We start from the raw sequence: 19,454 nt of genomic DNA, 5'->3' as shown, positions 1-19,454 counted from the left end.
AGAGACAATGCTATCTTGAGAGCTGTAGTCAGGAGCCTATCTGGTCCACATATATCCAGACAGTGTGAGCATAGTGTGAGACAGTATACAGGACCCACTCCTACCCACTCCAGACACACTGAGTCAGACGTGCATTCGTACAGTCTTGGGGATTTGTGGGAAGCAATTCAACTTATGGGATCACAGCCTGTTAGGGAAATGTTGCTTTCCCCATTTCCCAGATAAAGAAACTGAGGCTCCAATAGAGCCTTATCTATTCCTTGTGTGTACCACAAACCAAATGACCCATACTAGTGTATGACAAACTGACTCATCCAAGGTCGCACAGCTAGTAAGACAAGACCCAAACCTAGGTCTTCGAAGTCCCCAAAATAATTGAAGATTATTCTCTGTCCCGTGGAGATCCCCAGTTACATGCACAGCCATGACTTCCAGTGGTCACTCTTGGTTCCTGAAGCTGTTTGTGCATCTTCGATTCATTTACACAACCCTACAATTATACAGATGTTCTTGACGATGTTCTCTGTCATCTCTGTCTGCTTTAACAACTGGACCACAGGAAGGAAGGACCCTGGAGGAGCAAGACATGACTGCAGCTGCTGCTGCTGACAATGATGATAACGATGACGATGATGATAACAATGATGATGATGATGGTGATGATGAAGATGATGATGCTTTAAGATTTATTTATTTTATGAGTGTTGTACCTGTGTGTCATGTATGTCTGTGTGCTGGGTACATGCCTGGTACCTGCAAAGGCCAGAAGAGCTACAGATGGTGTGAGTTGTCACACAGATGCTGGGAACAGAACCCAGGTCCTCTGCTACAGCATCCAGTGTTCTTAACCACCGAGCCATCTCTCCAGCCCACTACTCAGCTTCTGGAAGGAAGTCTTTACCTGAGCTGCTAAAACCAAAGCGGGATGCTCTGGGGGGTGGGGATATGTCTTTTTCTGATAGTCACAGGACATTTTTATCTCAGGTCCCAGAGGATAGCTAGACAATTCCTACTGTTTTCCACAAGACTAAACGTCCTGGAAATGAGGTGTCTGACTGCAGACCTGGAGTCGTGAGATGGCTCTGCGGGCATAAGGCTCCCGCCACCAAGCCTGAAGACTTGAGTGTGATTCGTGGACCGCTATGGCGGAAGGAGAACGCTGATTCTCACACAAGTAATCACACACGGGCTGCAGCAAGTGCACATACTAAACGGATAAATGTTCCTTAAAATTTATTTAAATTTCATCAGCTATTCCCAGATCCTCGGGTTTGACTCTTCACTCTCTCCTTCAGTCTGTCCTCTGCAACCACCTGGTGATTTGATGGAGTGTCCAAAATGGGTGGGAGCCGTCCTGCCTAGCTAAGCTGAGAAAAGCCGGAAAATCCTCAAAACAACAGGTTTGGTTCCTTCAATGGCCTGCTCCAATTAGACTCTATTTTATTTATTTACTTACTTATTTATCTATTTTCTTTTCTTTGTTTGTTTGGTTAGTTTTTTGAAGTGTTTCTCTGTGTAGTCTTGGCTGTTCTTGAAGTCACTCTGTAGACCAGGCTAGCCTAGAACTCAGAGATCTGCCTCCCAAGTGCTGGGAGATTAAAGGCATAGACCACCACCACCTAGTTAGATTCTATTTTTATTTTTATTTTTCTGAGGTCCTGGGGGAGAGGTCAATGCTTTGCCATCAAGCTATGTCTCCAGCCCTAGTCGCCATCTTGAATTCACTCACAGAGATAAACTGCTATCTGCCATCCCTGGCCTCCACTCCACTCTCTTAAGGAATGTCAGGAAGCACCTCCTCAAGGCCAAAGGGCTCCGCCAGGATTTGTCTCTTCCCCAGGGCTTCACAGCTGCTGACTCCTCTTTGTGTTTTGTCTCCTCTCCAAAGCCTGCAATGACTGAAAATCCCAGTTACATTCCTTTCTCCCGCCCCCAGAGCAGCCAAAATGAACAGCTCTAGGTAACAGGGAAGCCAACAGCCCTCAGCCTGAGGCATGATAGAAAGACAGAAATTATCAGGGATCTGTGTCTTAATTAGGGTCTTATTGCTGTGAGAAAACAACATGATCACGGCAAGTCTTACAAATGAAAACATTTAATCAGGGCTGGCTTACAGATTCAGAGGTTTAATTCATTATTGTCATTTGGAAGACTGTGTGCCGCCCTGGATGTAGTTTGGGCATAGGAGACCAAGCCCACCCTCACAGTGACACACTTCCTCCAACAAAGCCACACCTACTCCAACAAGGCCACACCACTCCAACAAGGCTACACCCACTCCAGCAAGGCCACACCCACTCCAAGGCCACACCCACTCCAGCAAGGCCACACCTCCTAACAGTGCCACTCTCTGAGCTGAGCATTCACACACGTGAAGCTATGGAGATCATTTCTATTCAAACCACCACATTAGGAAAAAGAAGAACACCTCACTCTGGCAGTCTGAAGCTTCTCACCAAGTGAGAAGCTAGACTCCTAGCATTTGCTGAAAAACTGACGATGAGGTTAATATTCCCTTTATATAGAGATATTTAACGTTAAAGCAGTCTGGAGTCTGAACACATATGACCTTAGGTGAGGCCTCATTGCCTGAGATTCTACAACATAAATCAATAAACTGTTAACTGGAGACTGAAGAGCCAGCTCAGTGATAGAGTGGGAATCTTCTCACTCTCCTTCCTCAGCACTGTCAGCCCTCCTCCATCAAGGGCTTCACGAACTCTTCCACAAAAGCTTAGCTTCCAAGACAGGAAGTGGATTCTACCTCAGCTTCAAGAGCACTGAGGTCCCACAGTTGGGTGACTCCATGTGGCTAGGCTCTGGCCCTCTCACCACTGAGTGACCCCATGTGGCTAGGCTCTGGCCCTCTCACCACTGACTGACCCATGTCACTAGGCTCTGGCCCTCCAGACAGAATCTTCTCTCACCATTAGGACACAGAGCTTTCAGACTGGAACCTACTGTTTTTCCAGCCTACGGAAGGGCTCTCTTCTCCAATCCCCCAACCTGTGGCTTTTCACAAGGGAGACTGCAGCCTGATGAAGGGGCTTGCCTGGGACCACAGAGCATGTGTGAAATCAGATCAGGGTGGTGGTAGAGCCAGCACTTGCCTCTAAAGCTACAGGGCCTAGTGACTCAGTATCTCCGTCTGACTTTTAGTATCAGTTTAATGGAGATGATGGGCTGCCAGCACCAGCTACACCAGGCTTCTGGGACGGGCAAACACCCCTCTGTCTGGAACCCATGCACCCCATCCAGCACCAGCTGCCATTTTTATTGGTAATAGTTTAGTACACTCATCGGTTGGTCCAGGGTAGAGAAGATTTTTCTGGTGTTGGGAGGGGTTAGCTGGCTACCTACATCTTTCAGACACTACCTGCCAACCCAGGGTGAGGAAAGACACCTCCATGACATCAGAGACAGTTCTCACTATTCTGAAAGAGGCATTTGAGCAATTACTCACCACAGGTTCTTACCTTCCTATACACATATTTAAGGCAATGACTCAGAAGGTTGAAGCCCGACGATCATGAGTTTGAGGCTAACCTGGGCTACACAGGGACAACAGTGAGCTTCTATACATGAAAAAATATCTCTGTGTCTGGAGTATATCTCCAGAGATGTCCTCTAACTCTGTTCTCCGTCACTGCTTCTCTCTCTCACTCTCCCCCTTCCCCCCTACCCCCTTCTCTCTTTGGGAGAAGGAAGAGAACAGGCTGAGTACCCAGGATGTCATGTTAGTAAACCAGATAACACTGAGTTGATTTTTCTCTTTCAGTTACATTAACCATTACAGATCCTTCTAGAGACAGGTTAGTCTGGGGTGCACCTCAGTGGCAGAAAATGTCCTAGCATTCGAGGCTCTGGGTTGTTGCCTAAGCATCAGGAAATAAACAAAACAAACATTAGCCTAACACAGTAGCTAAATGACACTTGGCTTGTGGCAGGTGCTTCACTGGATAAGGTAAATAAATGAGTGTGGGCCCAGCATCTCCTCTCCTTGTCAGAGCAGTCCCACCCCCACCACCCCCATGGATTTTATAATGAGAAGAAACAGGCTGGAAAGCCTCCAGGCTCTTTCAAGGTCAAAGAAGGAGACACAGTGGTCTCAGGTGATGCTTTCTTGCCTGAGGTGTGTTTGGGGGACTCAGGGTGAGAGAGGGCAGGGTAAGGTGTGGGGCCTGGCTACAGGCTCCTCTTCTCCTTAGGTGGAAAAATTGAATCTCAAGTTCTCAGCACCCAAATACATGGCTCACAGGCAGTGTGCGTCAGAGGAAGGGGTGCACAAAACCAAGAAAGACAGAGAGCACCGAACTGGACCAACCCCTCCCCAGACCCTCCTTTCAGTTTCTAGGGAAAATCGTCTGCTGTGAAATAAACACAGAGGAGGGGGAATGGAGGGACTTCTTGTCCTGTCCCTAAGACCAGTCACCCAAAGGCTACCATGCAGACCCTGTGAGGTCGGCCTCAAAAAAAGCAGATCTTCCAGTGCCCCCAAGATTCCTCCCTTTCCCGCTCGCCTCTGATAACTAAAGGAAGCCCTGTCCCACGGTCACGTCCATCTTTTGTCTGCATTTTGCCCAGCTGTTTGGATTTGACAAGTGGCAATTATAAGACTAGGTGAAGGTGGGTCGCACCAGTCACTTGCCTCCCACACTCTTTTCTGAGCTCATCAGTCTGGCACAGGCAGCGCCCCACTTCTGCCGTTGCCCCCTACGCTTAATCAAAGGATTCCTCTGTAGAGCTTTCTAGCTCTCAAAACACTTCCACTCATTCAAGTCGTGAAGACAGGAGAGTGGGAATGCCCCGGTGCAGCTGCTGGAAGGGTGTGGCAGCGAGGGAAGGGCGTGGCCACGAAAGGTGCAACCACCGGAAGCCTCTTCTCTGATCGGCTCCAGTTTGGCGCATGCGCGTTGCAGAATTCTGCACAAACACAATCATATTTTTCTGCTGTAGCACCTCCTCGTTGCAGTGTCTCATTGATCATCACAGGTTTCTTTGGCAGTCAGCAGGGTAGACATTGGCTTCCTGCCTTTTTTTTCCCTAATATTACTTGCAAAAGTCTGCTCTCTCCTTCTACATGTGGGCCGCCGGGATTGAACCCAAGTCTTTTTTTTTTTTTTTTAAGATTTGTTTGTTTGTTTATGTATACATAAATTCTGTTCGCATGTATGCCTGCAGGTCAGAAGAGGGCTCTCATCACAGATGGTTATGAGCCACCATGTGGTTGCTGGGATTTGAACTCAGGACCTCTGGAAGAACAGTCATTGCTCTTAACCACTGAGCCATCTCTCCAGCCTCCCACTGCACCATCTTGCTTGCCTCCATCCCTCTTTTTAAAGTCGGCAGTGGGAAGAGTCAATGGCCCTGTGTACGCTATACTATACAATTAAAAGAAGGAGAAAAGAAAGAAAGAAAACATTGCTCAGGGTTGGAGAGATGATTCAGCAGTTAACAACACTGTGTTCTTCCAGAGAGCCAGCATTCAGTTCACATAACCTGTAACTCCAGCTCCCAGGGATCTAATGCCAGATTCTGGCCTCTGTGGGTACCCACATACATGTAGTATACAGTGGGGGGGGTGCAGCACATGCTGTCGGCTCAGCACAAAGAAGGTAAAGGCAGGAGAATGAGGAGTTCAAGAACAGCCTCAGCTACATATTGAATTCACTGTGGACTACACGAGAGCCCGTGTCAAGGAAAACCACCAACAGACATCGCAGGGTGTAATGGTAGAGACCTGTAATCCGAGCGTATAGGAAGTTGAGATGGGAAAGTCTCTTTGAGTTCCAGGCCAGACTACAGCCTGAGAGTCTTTTCAAAAGTAATTTAATACAATAGGGCCAATGAAACAATCAGGGGTAAACAAACAAGTTTACTCAGGTAAACTTGCTGACCTGAGTTTGACCCCCAGGACTCACATGATAGAAGAACAGAATCCATTCTACAAGGTTGTTCTCTGACTACCACAGGTGCACCCACACACAGCCTGTGTGCATATTTACACATACACAATAAGAAAAATAAACATGATTTAGGAAAGACATTCTGTGTCTTGCCTAAGGACATCTAGCTAGCTACCCGTGAAGCTAGGACTTGAACCCTGGACCTATGCTGACTCCTGGTTCATGCGTTTACCCCTGAGATCTCATTAAGGTGGAGGTGAAAGACACAAGTGGCAAACCTTCACCCTGCTAGGTCTTGTCTCTCCAGTATCTCTGGAAGGCAGTGCATTGCTTACATACCTCCAGAAATCGGAGGCTCACTACCTTAGGAGGCAGTATCTCCCACTGTTATCCAACAGGTCATTTGATTTTTCCCCCCTCCCTCAGATGAGGAAAGTCTGTTCATCCTAATGTGTATTATTAGAAGAATATGACCTACTTGAGCAAGGTGAAGGATGAGCTGGTTCACACTGGCTTCTAGGAAGACATTCTCTGGTGGGTCTGGTAGGCTACACGGCACTTCATGGGTGGGACCCTGTACTGGCTGGTTTTGTATCAACTCGACACAAGCTGGAGTTATCACAGAGAAAGGAGCCTCAGTTGAGGAAATGCCTTCATAAGATCCAGCTTTAAGGCATTTTCTCCACTAGTGATCAAGGAGGGAGGGCCCAGCCCATTGTGGGTGGTGCCATTCCAGGGGCTGGTAGACCTGGGTTATAAGAAAGCAGGCTGAGCAAGCCAGGGGAAGCAAGCCAGTAAGCAACATCCCTCCATGGCCTCTGTGTCAGCTCCTACTTTCTGACCTGCATGAGTTTCAGTCATGACTTCCTTTGGGGATGAACAGTAATATGGAAGTATAAGCTGAATAAACCCTTTCCTTCCCAACTTGCTTCTTGGTCATGATGCTTGTGCAGGAATAGAAACCCTGACTAAGACAGACCCTAATCTACATTCATGCTACTCTCAATGTGTCATCCCAACCTGTTTAGGGAACTCTGGCTTGCTTGGTGTGGCTTTAGGGCCACAGCTGTAGCAAATGCCTGAACTCCAGTCATGGGAAGGCCTCCCACTGCTGAAAGGATAATTATCTACATGCTGAGCTGACAGGTTCCCATCTGGCAGGGGCTGAATGCTGAGTCTTTAGGAAACACACACACACCAGAAAAGGCAAATTTCTGGCCTGGCTTTGACAATCCCCTCAGCTACTTTAGAAGTGGGAAGAACCTGCTGGGGTGGAGTGGGGGAGGAGAAGCCTAGAAAGGAGGAAAATCTGGGATGCTGTGAGCTCAGTCTCTTACTGTACCACTTTCTTCCTTGCAAAATGGTCGGGCTGCCTTGCCAGCTGGGTCCTGAAAATGTGCCCAGGTCCCACAACAGCCTCTGAAGCACTGGCTGCCTGCTCATGGGAAATGTCCAGACAGAAAACAAAAGGTGTCTACTGTCGGGACCCCAAGAGAGATTTCACTTCAGCGTCTTGTGTTCCGGGCTGACCCCTCCGCCTGTGCAGCCCCCACCTCCACAATCAAGCTGTAAGCCCAAGAACAGCTCCAGCCCTCGAGTGCCAACGTGGATTCTGCCATCATCCCTCCTCTCCTTGCCCTTCTCCTCTGCATTCCCCATCAAAGACAATGAAAGGGAGCTGGCCCTGGAATTTTCTCAGGTAGTGTAGACAGCAGTCAGCAGCCTCCAGGGACCTGCTGCACCCACCGCCCATCTGGCCACCCTCGTGATCACAAGCACAGGAAGTGTTTTCCTGCACACTGGTGAAACTGACTCAGCTCCTCGTGCTTGCCAGGGGAGTGCTTTACCAGTCCTGATTTTTAATTTCTGTGATGCTCTGCATCAAACCCAGGGCCATGAGCATGAGACTAGTTTATCACGCTCCCATACCTCAGAAAGGAAATTTAAATCCAGATCTGTCCTGTTCTAAAAAAAAAAGAAAAGAAAAGAAAAGAAAAGAAAGAAAGAAAATCTGTGCTTGATAAAAGTAAAATAAAAAATTAAATTTCTAAAACATAATTTTCTAACATACACAAAGGCCCCAGAAGCTGGTGTATGAATGAAGTTACACCCATCACTAAGATAAGGCCGCCATGAACAGGGGCTGCTCTTGTCACCGCTCTATCCACCCATCCTCTGTCCTTGTTGACACACACTTTAGACATAATGTTATTTCATCTACAAATAGTTCAATGCACATCTCCAAAGGATACGGACACGCTTCAACCTCTCTGAGTTAGGATCAGACATGAAAGTTTGCCAAGAAAAAGTTCTATTGTTCTTTGAAGCAGACAAATTGCGCAATGTATGTCATCCCAGAGGGGAGTTGAGCAATCCCTTAGCCTGGTGGCATGTTAGCACAGTGTAGTGGTATGGTCAGTGTCTGCTGAATTCAGGCATGGCTGACCAGCAACCCCACACCCTGTTCACCTAGCCATGTGGAACAACCATGCTCTTCCCATTATCTCCCAAGTAGCACTGACACACCCACAGAGAAAGGCGAAGGGAAGACTTCTATCCTGCTCTTTCCATCCCAGAGGGAGTCTCTCACGCTGATAGTTGGATGCTGTCTTAGGTGTGCATGGACTAACACTGACATTGACTGAATGTGCCTACTATGTGTCAGATGCTGAGCTAGGCATTTCCATATGTTCCAAGGCACCTACTATGTGTCAGATGCTGAGCTAGGCATTTCCATATGTTCCAAGGCACCTACTGTGTGTCAGATCCTGAGCTAGGCATTTCCATACGTACCCACAACATAACATGTAGGTTTTTAAATGTTGATTCAATTTTTGTGGTTTGAGTTTCCACCTGACTAGAAATTTCATCCTACATTTGAAATGCCACAGAAGGCAATAAACCACTTTGGGGCCAAAACCCTCAATTAGTGTTAAAGAAAGCGTGGTTATGGATGTGCATGCATCTAAACCATTCTGAGAGACTCTCTCAGGTCTGGGATATGGTTCCTGCCCTGTACTGCCCCCACCTCACCACAGTAGAAAGAGTGCATCCCAAATTCAAAGCCAATAGTTATCTCCCACTTCTGTGCCTCAAGGTTTGTAGACAAGGAAGGAAGGAAGGAAGGAAGGAAGGAAGGAAGGAAGGAAGGAAGGAAGGAGGCAGGAGCAAGTAGGTCTGTCTACAAGGCTGGAGGTGACAGCTGGCTTGGCAGATGTGGAACCGCGAGTCGGGAGCCCAGAGGGATGGGCATCGGTGGTGGTGTGGAAAACAGGAACCAAGACGACAATGGACAGGGCAGCAGATGCAGTAAATATTAAATAAGATAATCGCTTTATCTCTTTATCAGCCCTGAGGTCTCACTCCTCAGGCCGGGTTTTAGTTCGGAGCCTCGAGCACCCCTGCCGCTGGGCCCAAACTGCCACCATGGCCCAACCCTGTCTGCTCTACTCCCTTCCCTGGTGGTTTTCTACCGCCTGTTCTCTGCCTATGTCCCAGGGTGTTTCTCTACCCCAAAATCCCACAAACACAACTCTACAGCCGATAGCTTTTCACGCAGGTTTATATATCCAATTCAAAATCCACAAACCCTCTACACAACAAGATTGCATCAAATAGACAAAGATACAAACTTCCCTTCTATATGAGATACTAGACCTATAAAATTCTTAATGTTCATAGCTATTTAACGCCAATCAATATCATCAGGCTCTAGCTGGTCCTTGGGAACCTCCCCTCATCCTCTGACCTCCTCAGACCTCCTCAGACCTCTCCTCTCTCCCTCGCCCCGCCCAGTCACTGGCTTTGCTTTATTCAACTAATTAAAATGGGAAGGTTCAGATGAAGTCACCTCTTGAGTATGTAACTGGCAGCCCTTCTTGGGGAAGTGGAATTAACATTAAAATACAAACAGCTTCAGGACAATCTACAGCAGAGGACACAGGATATTTCCCAGGACTCTGTGTTCACGCCACAGGCATGCGCAGATCTTGGCGCCCCACACTTTACTGCTCACCAGCTCCTGGTGAGGGCCTTTACCAAAGTGGCTTTGCTCAGGTCTATATTCTTTGACAAGCCAAGGTGGGCCAAGCTCTGGGCCATCTGTCCGTCCCATTTGGCAGGGCTCTTGTTGCTAGTGAAGAAACAGCTGGGCTGGCTACTCTGTGTGCCTCTAGCACAAGAGGCTTTGCTGGTTGTGGGTTTTGTGTTGAGAATGAAAGGGTGACGCCCTATTGGAGAGAAGAGTCACATCTGCTGGGGACAGACAGGCAATATGGCTGCTAACAAGCATCTGTGGGAGCTCTAAGAAGAGAGAGAGGTGCAGGGACAGAAACAAGATGTCTTCAGAGCTCTGGAGGTTGGGCCATGGTAGAGGAAGGGTGGGCTGTGGTGGAAGATGAAGGGAGAAATAGGTATTGGCTTTAGAGAAGCCAGCTGGGGCACTTTGTGTTGAGGACCCCACTAAGGAAGAGGACTGGCAGAATTGTCACAGACCTAAGAAATGCTTTCCTTGGACTGTAGGAAACATGGGTTGCAGTAGGAAAGTGGTGGGGGCCAAGGAGAGTTCGTATAAGGCCCTGAGTATACCCTACTATACTTACTGGCTTTTTTCTATCTCCCTTGGATGTGGACTTTGATAAAAAGCCCTTTCTTGGCTCTCAGCATCCTGGGAGTAGCCACGAAGGACAATGATTTCCCAGCACTCAGTACATATTTGTTGGTGGAGGGCTGTGGAGATGCTTTAGAGAGATAATGAAGCCCCTCTGCGGGGCAGTGGGAAGTCAAACTGGGCAGCCAAGGATGCTTTACTGAGAGCACCTACTTGGCAGGAGACTGAACGCAGCAAGAGTGTCTGATGCCAAAAGGATGGTGGGGGCGTTAACAGAAGTAATGGGAGCAGGGGCGGAAGTGGATGCGTGGGAAAAGGCAGTGAAACGGTGCTTCTAGGTTGGAGCAAAGCCACTGAAAATAGCTGCTCAGCAGCTGGACATGCAGAATGCCAGCTCCACTAACCTTGTGGCCTGGAAAGGTTCTACTTTCACTTCTGTAATTGTGATAAAAGATTCCGACAACAATCAGTTTACAAAAGAAGAGATTTATTCTACTTATAACCGCAGGTTATGTTCCATTATTTCAGGAAACTCAAGGCGGGAACTTAAAGTATCACATCCACAGTCAATGCAAAGAGAGAATAAGCTGTCTGCCATCTCTCTTCATTCTTTCTTATATGGTTCAGGACTCCCTGTGTAGAGAATGATGCCTCCCATAGTAGACAGGTCTTTCAACCTCAATTAACAATCAAGGCATCCTCCACAGACAGGCCTATATAGGCCACCCTGATCTAGATTGTAAGACCCTCAGAGAGGACCTTTTCCCCAGAGGAGACCCTCGAGCCCAAAAACCAAGCCGAGACCACTGGCTGCAATCAGCATGAGAGTTTATTTGATCAAAGTACATAGGTACCTGTGGGCACACAGTCTCTCGGAGGACTTGTGCACCCCAGGCTTGGGCACTCGCCCTCTTATAGGGTTTTAGGAAGCAGGAGCAGGCTTACAGAAGCAGATGCATGGTTACAGGGATTTAATTGGTTGATTTAAATGAGGTGGTGGGTCGAACTGGGGGCAAGGTCCTTAGCCACCTGCCCAGGACATGGTGATTAGATAATAACTGACTTGGCCCTATCTTGGGTGGGGGATTTCTGCAAGAACCCTCTACTCCCTCTTTTGGTGCCAGGTGGCTGACCACAGATAACTGCTCTGCCTTGCCTTTTACCTTGAATTCATGCTTATCTGTGCAGGCCTTGTTCCTGCAGTCAGGCTAGCTCAATGGTGGAATCTTCCAGATAACTCTCCAATAAGATCTCCACTCAGAGGTACTAGAGAGATGATTCAGTGGTTAAAAGCCTGTGTTATATGTTACTCTTGCAGAGGACCCAAGTTTTGTACCCAGCACCCCTGTCTTTAAAAAAAAAAAAAGATTTTAAAAAAAGATTTGTTCTGAGAAGAGCAAAGGTGTGTCAAGTTGATAGTAAAACCCAGAGCAGGAGCCATGTTAACAGTCGTCTCAGGAGAGGATGAGGGCACCTGGGAGGGCAGAGAACAGACAAGAGGCTTTGGGTGGAACCTTGAATCAGCACTGATGGGAAAAGAACAACTAGCTGTTGGGGAAAGAAAAGGGACTCGAGCAAGTGCAGAGTCAAAGCAGACAGGGGGGAGTGGCTTAGGCTAAATGACCCCAGGATGTCCCAGAAATCCAATGAGCAAACCTGAGCTACCAACCAGCAGCAGCAGGAGAGTTCTCAGAGGACACAGTGAGAGGGCAGGATCCAGATTGTACTGGTTAACAAAGAAGTGGATGTGAGGACTGAGGGAGCCAAGGAAAACACTCTAGGAAGGGCTCTGGCAGGGTGGGGAGAAGAAAAGAAAGTCCCACTCCAGATGAAGGTGGGGCCGAGGGGAGTCTGTGTGCAGAGCAGTAGAGACAAGAAGGGGTTTGTAAGGAGAAGAGGAGTTGGAGGCAAATGGAGTTTGATGGTCCAGAGAAGGTCCCAAGGCAAGAAAGCACACAGTCAGACTCTGGATAGCTTAGCACATGCATAGCTTGTGTCAGAACCTGGGTGTCATCCCAGAACCGCAACAATAGAGTAAAAGCATTCGGATCAAAGGAATAATTCATTTAGTGAACATAGCAAGTCCTTATATTTGACAAGTAGAGTGTAAGCTACGCAGCATTATTCTGTGTTACTTTATCTCGTTTTCATAAAGGACTTACTGTTTTTACTAAAGCGCAAGAAAGTTAAATGGGTCACCCAAGATCACATAGCTTATCAAAGCTTGGAACCAAAGAATCAATTAAGAGAGGCTCATAGGCTGAAGATGCAGTTCAGTTGGTAGGTTCTCACTGAGCCTGGGAGAAGCTCTGGGTTCGATCCTTAATACTGCATAAACTGGGCATTTTTGACTCAAGACTATGATCCCAGCACTTGAGAGACAGAGACAAGAAGACTAGAAATTCAAGGTTATCCTTTGCTACACACTAAAGAGCCCAGCCTGGGCTACATGAGACCTGTCTCAAAGAGCAACATCTTAGGTATCAAAGACCCAAAGAGAGCAGGAAGCCGGTTCTTGTTCTCACAGCCTTACAATTATAATCAGTAGATTAGGCTTCACTCTACCAACAAATATGCTCAGAGGATGTATTAATAATAAAAATGTAGCTGGGGAAAGGAAGAGATGTACCAGGCAGAGAGGAGGTGACGTTTGACCTGAAGGACCTGGAAAGACCAGAAGGAAAAAGTTGGCTAACAAGCAAATGACATTCCCAATAAATAGGACTAATACACACAAGCCTGAGCCTCTGGGACACGGGGTAGGTGTGGCTGGGTACAGGACAGCAGTGTGCCAAGATGGGGGTGGAGGAGAACGACACACTGTGCCTTGTAATGTTTTCCCTTGATCAAGCAAGGAAAAAGTATCAGATTTGCACTCTAGGGCAAGAGTGCTGGAGGTCTCCTGGGGACAGCATGGGGGATGAGTGAAGTAAGAACTATGGGAATCCAAGGAGCCAGAGGTGATACAGTGTGGGAGCCGAGGCAAGAAGGGATGGGTGGAGACACTGACATTTGTAATGCAACAGAGAATGAATATATATGTTCATATATATGGGTATATACACTGTGTGTGTGTGTGTGTGTGTCACTCACACACACACTGTCACCACATTGTGTTTGAATGAGATTCCCCCATTATTCTCAGGCATTTGAATACCTGGGTCTCAGTTGGTGGTATTATTAGGGTGTGGCCTTGCTGTAGGAAGTATATTGCTGGGGATGAACATGGAGTTTTCAAAGCCTTGTACCACTCTGCTTCCTGCTTGGGGTTCAAGATGTGAGCCCCAGCTTTTCAGATCTAGCTGCCATGCCTCCCCTCTGCCGTTGTGGACTCAGAACCATAAGCCTAAATAAACCCTTGCCTTTAAATGGTGCCTTGGCCATGGCATTTTATCATAGCACTAGAAAACTAAGACACACAGATACTCACATATGTAAACATACATACATGTGCATGTATGTACACACACATACACACACCACATACACATACCACACCCACACACACATTCACACTACACATATACACACACCAAACACACACCACACACACCACACACACACACATTACACACCACACACACACATATACACACACTATACACCACACACACACCACACACACACATATACACACACTACATACCACACACACACACTCACACATATGAAGAGAGTATTGACCAGCCTCAGAGGCAAGTGAGCTGATGTGGTAGTTCAGTCCTGCAATCTTAGCACTTGTGAACTGAAGCAAAATGATTATACAGAGCTCAAGGCCAACCCAGACCACAGAATGAGATCCTATTTCAAAACAGGCAGACAGACAGACAGACGAATAGGCAGCAGCGTGATTCCCAGGTCTGGCTTGAACAGAAACAAGATGGGGAAGTGTATATGGTGAACTGAGAAAGAATAAGTTCTGGATGCTCCAGCTGTAAACCTATGGGCAGGAGGAAGTGTTGGGGTGAGGCGGTGGATGGGACTCATGGGAGAGGCTGAGCTGCAGGAGGCGTTATCAGAAGGCAGACACTTGTGGGGTGAAGCCAGCAAAGGGCCCCCACACACTCTGAGCTGTAGTAGCATTTATAGAGAAGGTGGGAGAGAGGAGCCTGAGAAGGGTGTGAGAGGAGGAGGAGGGAGAAAGGAGAAGGAAGTCTTCGGAATACATAGAGACCTGGGATCACATGAGGAGGTGCTACTGAGAACTAGAGAGGGCTCCCACACTCCCCTGCTTCCATTAGAGAGAACAGCTTTCCTAGGAAAGAGGAGAGAGCAATGGGTTCTCTCTTCTCCCCTCTCCCCTGCCCTCCCCTGCCCTCCCCTCCCCTCCCCTGCCCTGCCCTGCCCTCTTCCCTTCCTTCACTCCTCTGCACTATTTACTTGACTCTTGCTGACATGGCCAGTACATTCACAGAAGATAAAGCACAATATTTAACTAAAGGCAGCAGTTCAGATGTTCCAAACATTTCCATTGTAAACTTCCAAACTAGGCAGGCTACACAGGAGACCATCCAGTATGATCACTCTGTCCTTAAAACACATCCCTTTGATAATAATCATTAAACTGTTCTGTTTACCAGAAGTGGCAACAAGGAAAATAAACAACAGGGCCATTTTGGAGAATTTCAAAATTAAACCATGAGAGAAAACTAGATCAAAAAAGAAAAACAAAACAAAACAAAACAAAAACCCTGCATAAACATTGCAGACCTCAGCTGCTCTTTTTTGTTTTTAATTATTTTTTTTAAGATTTATTTATTTATTATATGTAAGTACACTGTAGCTTTATTCAGACACACCGGAAGAGGGCACCAGATCTCTTTACAGATGGTTGTGCACCACCATGTGGTTGCTGGGAGTTGAACTCAGGACCTCTGGAAGAGCAGCCAGTGCTCTTAACCACTGAGCCATCTCTCCAGCTCTGTTGCTTTTGAGTATTCTTCTCTGACTAACATTACATAATTCTCCATCAGATATTAGTCTTCAATGCTGAAATTCACGGTGTGTGTCATACTTAAGGGACAGAATCCTGAAAGAGAGCAATGGAACTGGGCTATGGTGGTGTATACCTTTAATCCCAGCACTCGAGAGGCAGAGGTAGGTGGATCTCTATGAGTTCAAGGCCAGCCTGATCAAAAAATAAATAGATATACTGACAGACAGACAGATAAAACTTTAAAAATATTTATATTTATTATTTTCTTATTTATGTGGATGTGTGTGCCCGTTTACCATCTGTGTGGATATGATACCCACAGGGAGAGATGAGAACATCAGACTTCCTAGTTGAAATCCACAGAGTGGGTGCCCAGAACCAAACCCTGGTCCTCTCCTAGAGCAGTTTGTGCCCTTCGGCAGCTCCCTAGCGCTTTTCATAATCCGAAAAGAAAAAGAAAAACCTGAGGAGGAAGGGAAATGGCTAAAGTTAGAAGGTGGAGGTCAGAGGTCATCTCGCAGAGTTTCCGGGATCAAAGGCAGGTCAGATTCTACAGCAAGGGCCATCGCCTGCAGAGTCACTGTGCTGGCCCCTTATTGGTGATGTTTGTTTGTTTGGTTGGTTGGTTTTGGTTTTTCAGAGACAGAGTTTCTCTGTGTAGCCCTGGCTGTCCTGGACTCACTGTAGACCAGGGTGACCTTGAATTCACAGAGATCTGCCTGTCTCGGCCTTCTGAGTGCTGGGGTTAAAGGCGTGTACCACCACTGTCTGGCAAAAATGCCATTCTTAATAGATGACATGATTTTATACTGCAAATCTCAAAGAATCCACGGATCTATTATCCAATAAATTAACCGAGCCAACCAACATATAAATACCCAGAAAACCAGGAGCTCGGGATGTACCTTGGTGCTCAGAAACCTGAGGATGTGCACTGGGCTCCAGAAAAAAGAAAAAAAAAAGTCATGTACATTTTTATATACCGTCTGTTAACAGAAACTGCACTTTAAAAGAGGTATCTTTCTTAGACTCATTTTTTTATGTTCATGAAAGAATTACCTGGATTGTACTGCTGGAATGCTGTGTGTGTGTGTGTGTACGTGTGCATGTGAGTGTGCATATGGCCTGGCCACATAGAGAAAACCCTGTCTCAAAATAACAAAAGTATTAGAAGAGAGCTTGGGACTGGACAGAGGCTCTGTGGTTAAAAGCACAGTTTGCTCTTCCAGAGGACCTGAGTTCAATTCTCAGCAACCACATCACGCACCTTGCAACCACCTGTAACTCCAGTTCCAGGGAATCCAACAACCCTTTCTGGCTCTCGAGGACACCTACACACCTGTGGCACACGCACAGAAGCTCATACATACGCATAAAATAAAATCTTTAGAAAGCAGACAAACAGACAAAAAGACAGCTAGCAACAGTCTATAGGGTGTCCGTGCAAGTGAAGGAGGTAAGGGACGGCATTTTCAGAGCTGCCACAGGGCTGAACACAGTTAAGATGATGAGTTTTATGTTGTGTGTACTTTCCCACTACAAAAATGATTAATATGGACCCGGGTAGCCAACGGCCTGTGGAGCAACACGCCTGAGTTTTATTGTGACTACCATGATACGTATCTCATCCATGATCCACGTAGTGAGGAAGACGCACTACAGTGGTAGAACACATAAAGAGGATGTGAAAGACATTACCAGAGGTGGATTGAAGGGTCTGGTTGCGTTTCAACAGGGCACAATCCCTCCAGCTCCTTTCTCTGCTCCTCTGCCTGCAGGGGCCATGATCCCACCTCCTCCCAGTCTCCCGGGTCCTCCTCGGCCTGGCATGATGCCAGCATCCTACTTGGGAGGCCCTTCCATGATGCTAGTGATGGGCCCTCCTCCTCCTGGAATGATGCCTGTGGGACCAGCTCCTGGGATGAGACCACCCAAGGGAGGCCACATGCCCATGAGGCCCGGGCGTCCAGTGATGAGACCTCCCGCCCGTCCTATGATAATGCCCACGGCCTGGCGTGACTCAGGCAGACAGATAAGAGCAGAAGTGCTCGCTCTTAATCATCTTGTTGTTCTTGTGTTTCACTAGGAGAGCTTGGTGCTGAGCCTGAGTGTTTACTAGATGCAGGACAAGGAACTTCCCTTCCTAATAGAGAATGCTTCTGGAGAGAGAAGTGATACAAAAAAAGTGTGGCTTTCACTTATACTGTGAAATGTAAAAATAAAATTGTCAGCTCTTTTAGTTGTTTTTTTTTTTTTTAAAGGTTAATATAAAACCACAGAAAACAGTCATCTCCCGGATGGAGGTCGACAATGCAGCTGGTGACGCACATGCTTGTGATTCCCCAGATGTGCTGGCGTTAGCTCTCTGGGCTGGCCACTAACTCAGTCATGTTCGGTTTACTGCTGTTTTTAAAACTGTTCCTTCCCTCAGGCAAGGCTGTGCAGCCCAGGCTGGAACTCCTGCCCCATTTCCCCCTGGAATGCAGAGAGGACAGTCGGGTATCACACGGGCAGCCTTTGCGCACATCTTTTCATGCGCCGTTCAGTATACCTGCTGTCCTTCTGTTGCTGTGTTTGTTTCCTTTTGTGTTTCTGTTGTTGTTTTATCTGTTTGTTGTTGAGTCAGGGCTTCACTATGTAGCCTAGGCTGGCCTTGAACTCACAGAGATCCTCCTGCCTCTGCCTTCTGAGTATTGGAGTTAAAGATGTATACCACCAACCTGTTACTGCGTATTTATCCACCCATCCATTTGTCTGTCCGTCCATCTGTCTGTCCATCCATCCATCCATCCATCCACTTATCTAATGTGTGTGCCTGGTGACTTAGGAGGACATCAGATGCCCAGCACTAGAGTCACAGACTCACAAAGGTCTAAGTGAATACAACAATCTGAAAAGACATTTTCAAACCCAGGAGCCAGCAACTCTGTGCATATTAAACAAACTTCCTTACGTGCTCCCTGGCTACCAGAGAACCCGTCTTCCCCCAGCGCTCCGTGAGAACCTCTAAAACACTCCCTAGCACCTACAAACTGAGCCACTTTGTCTCTGGCAGCGCTCAGCCCGTTTGCTTTCTCTGGGTTTTTTCCAACGGTACATAAAACACAATCAGATAAAATGACCTGTCATCTGTAACAAAGAAGACATTTCTAGGCTAAAGTACCAAATATCTATGCTCTTATTTTAGAAAGTGAGTAGGGCTTGTTATCATGGGACCTCTGAGAGATGCGGGGTTGACCCACATAGTCACAAACATGGGCCTCAAATCGAGACCTTTGGGCTTTGGTAGAGCTAAGTGGTACTTTGGGTAGCCCTGGCAAGGCCTTGAGTTCTTTGCCAGCACAAACCAAGCACAAAACCCTTTAGATAACTGTCTTTGCACCCAGCAGGATTACAAGACAATACCAAAGGACCAAAACAAGCTGAAACAAAGACATTATACGGACTTAAGGACATGTGCAAATATCGGGTCCCATGCTTCCTGTTGTGTGCTATAGATTAATAGTTGACAAATTAACAAATCCCAGCACCCACACAGGGCAGCTCACAAAGTGTGTAACTACAGCCCCGGCCATTGAGAGCTGCTGTATCAAAAACAAACAGCACGATAGGGGTGCATGCCTTTAGTCCCAGCACTGGGGAGGCAGAGAGAGGCAGATTTCTGTGAGTTGAATCTAACCTGGTCTACAGAATGAGTTCCAGGAAAGCCAGGGCTACACAGGGAAACCCTGTCTCCAAAAACCAAACACATAAAAGATAGATGAGTCGCGGGCTAGCTAGGGCTTCTCAGTAAGACTTTATCTCAAAAACAGCTACAATTAAAACAAAACCAGACAATCTCTCTCCAGGGCTGTTTCCTCCGTAAATCAAGGATGCTGTGTATCTGAGTCAGCGCAGAGGTTGCCAGTTTTCTGCCCTTTGGATCACACACCCTATCAGGAGAACCTGATTCTTATACAGCTCTCTTCCGCCACCTGCTGGACAGCATGCCGCACACAGTTCT

The 19,454-nt window shown here is 47.2% G+C and overlaps 1 pseudogene across 1 annotated transcript; it reads left to right on the top strand.

The window, feature by feature from the left end:
* Window positions 1–586: 586 nt before the first annotated feature.
* On the top strand, window positions 587–17,487 carry LOC308425210 (U1 small nuclear ribonucleoprotein C-like; annotated as a pseudogene). The gene is made up of 2 exons: window positions 587–656; window positions 17,019–17,487. The product of its transcript is annotated as a U1 small nuclear ribonucleoprotein C-like (transcript).
* Window positions 17,488–19,454: the final 1,967 nt, after the last annotated feature.

This window comes from Micromys minutus (genome assembly GCF_963924665.1).
Source record: "Micromys minutus genome assembly, chromosome: 10".
Taxonomy (NCBI): domain Eukaryota; kingdom Metazoa; phylum Chordata; class Mammalia; order Rodentia; family Muridae; genus Micromys; species Micromys minutus.
This window is presented reverse-complemented; position numbering and strand designations above follow the sequence as displayed.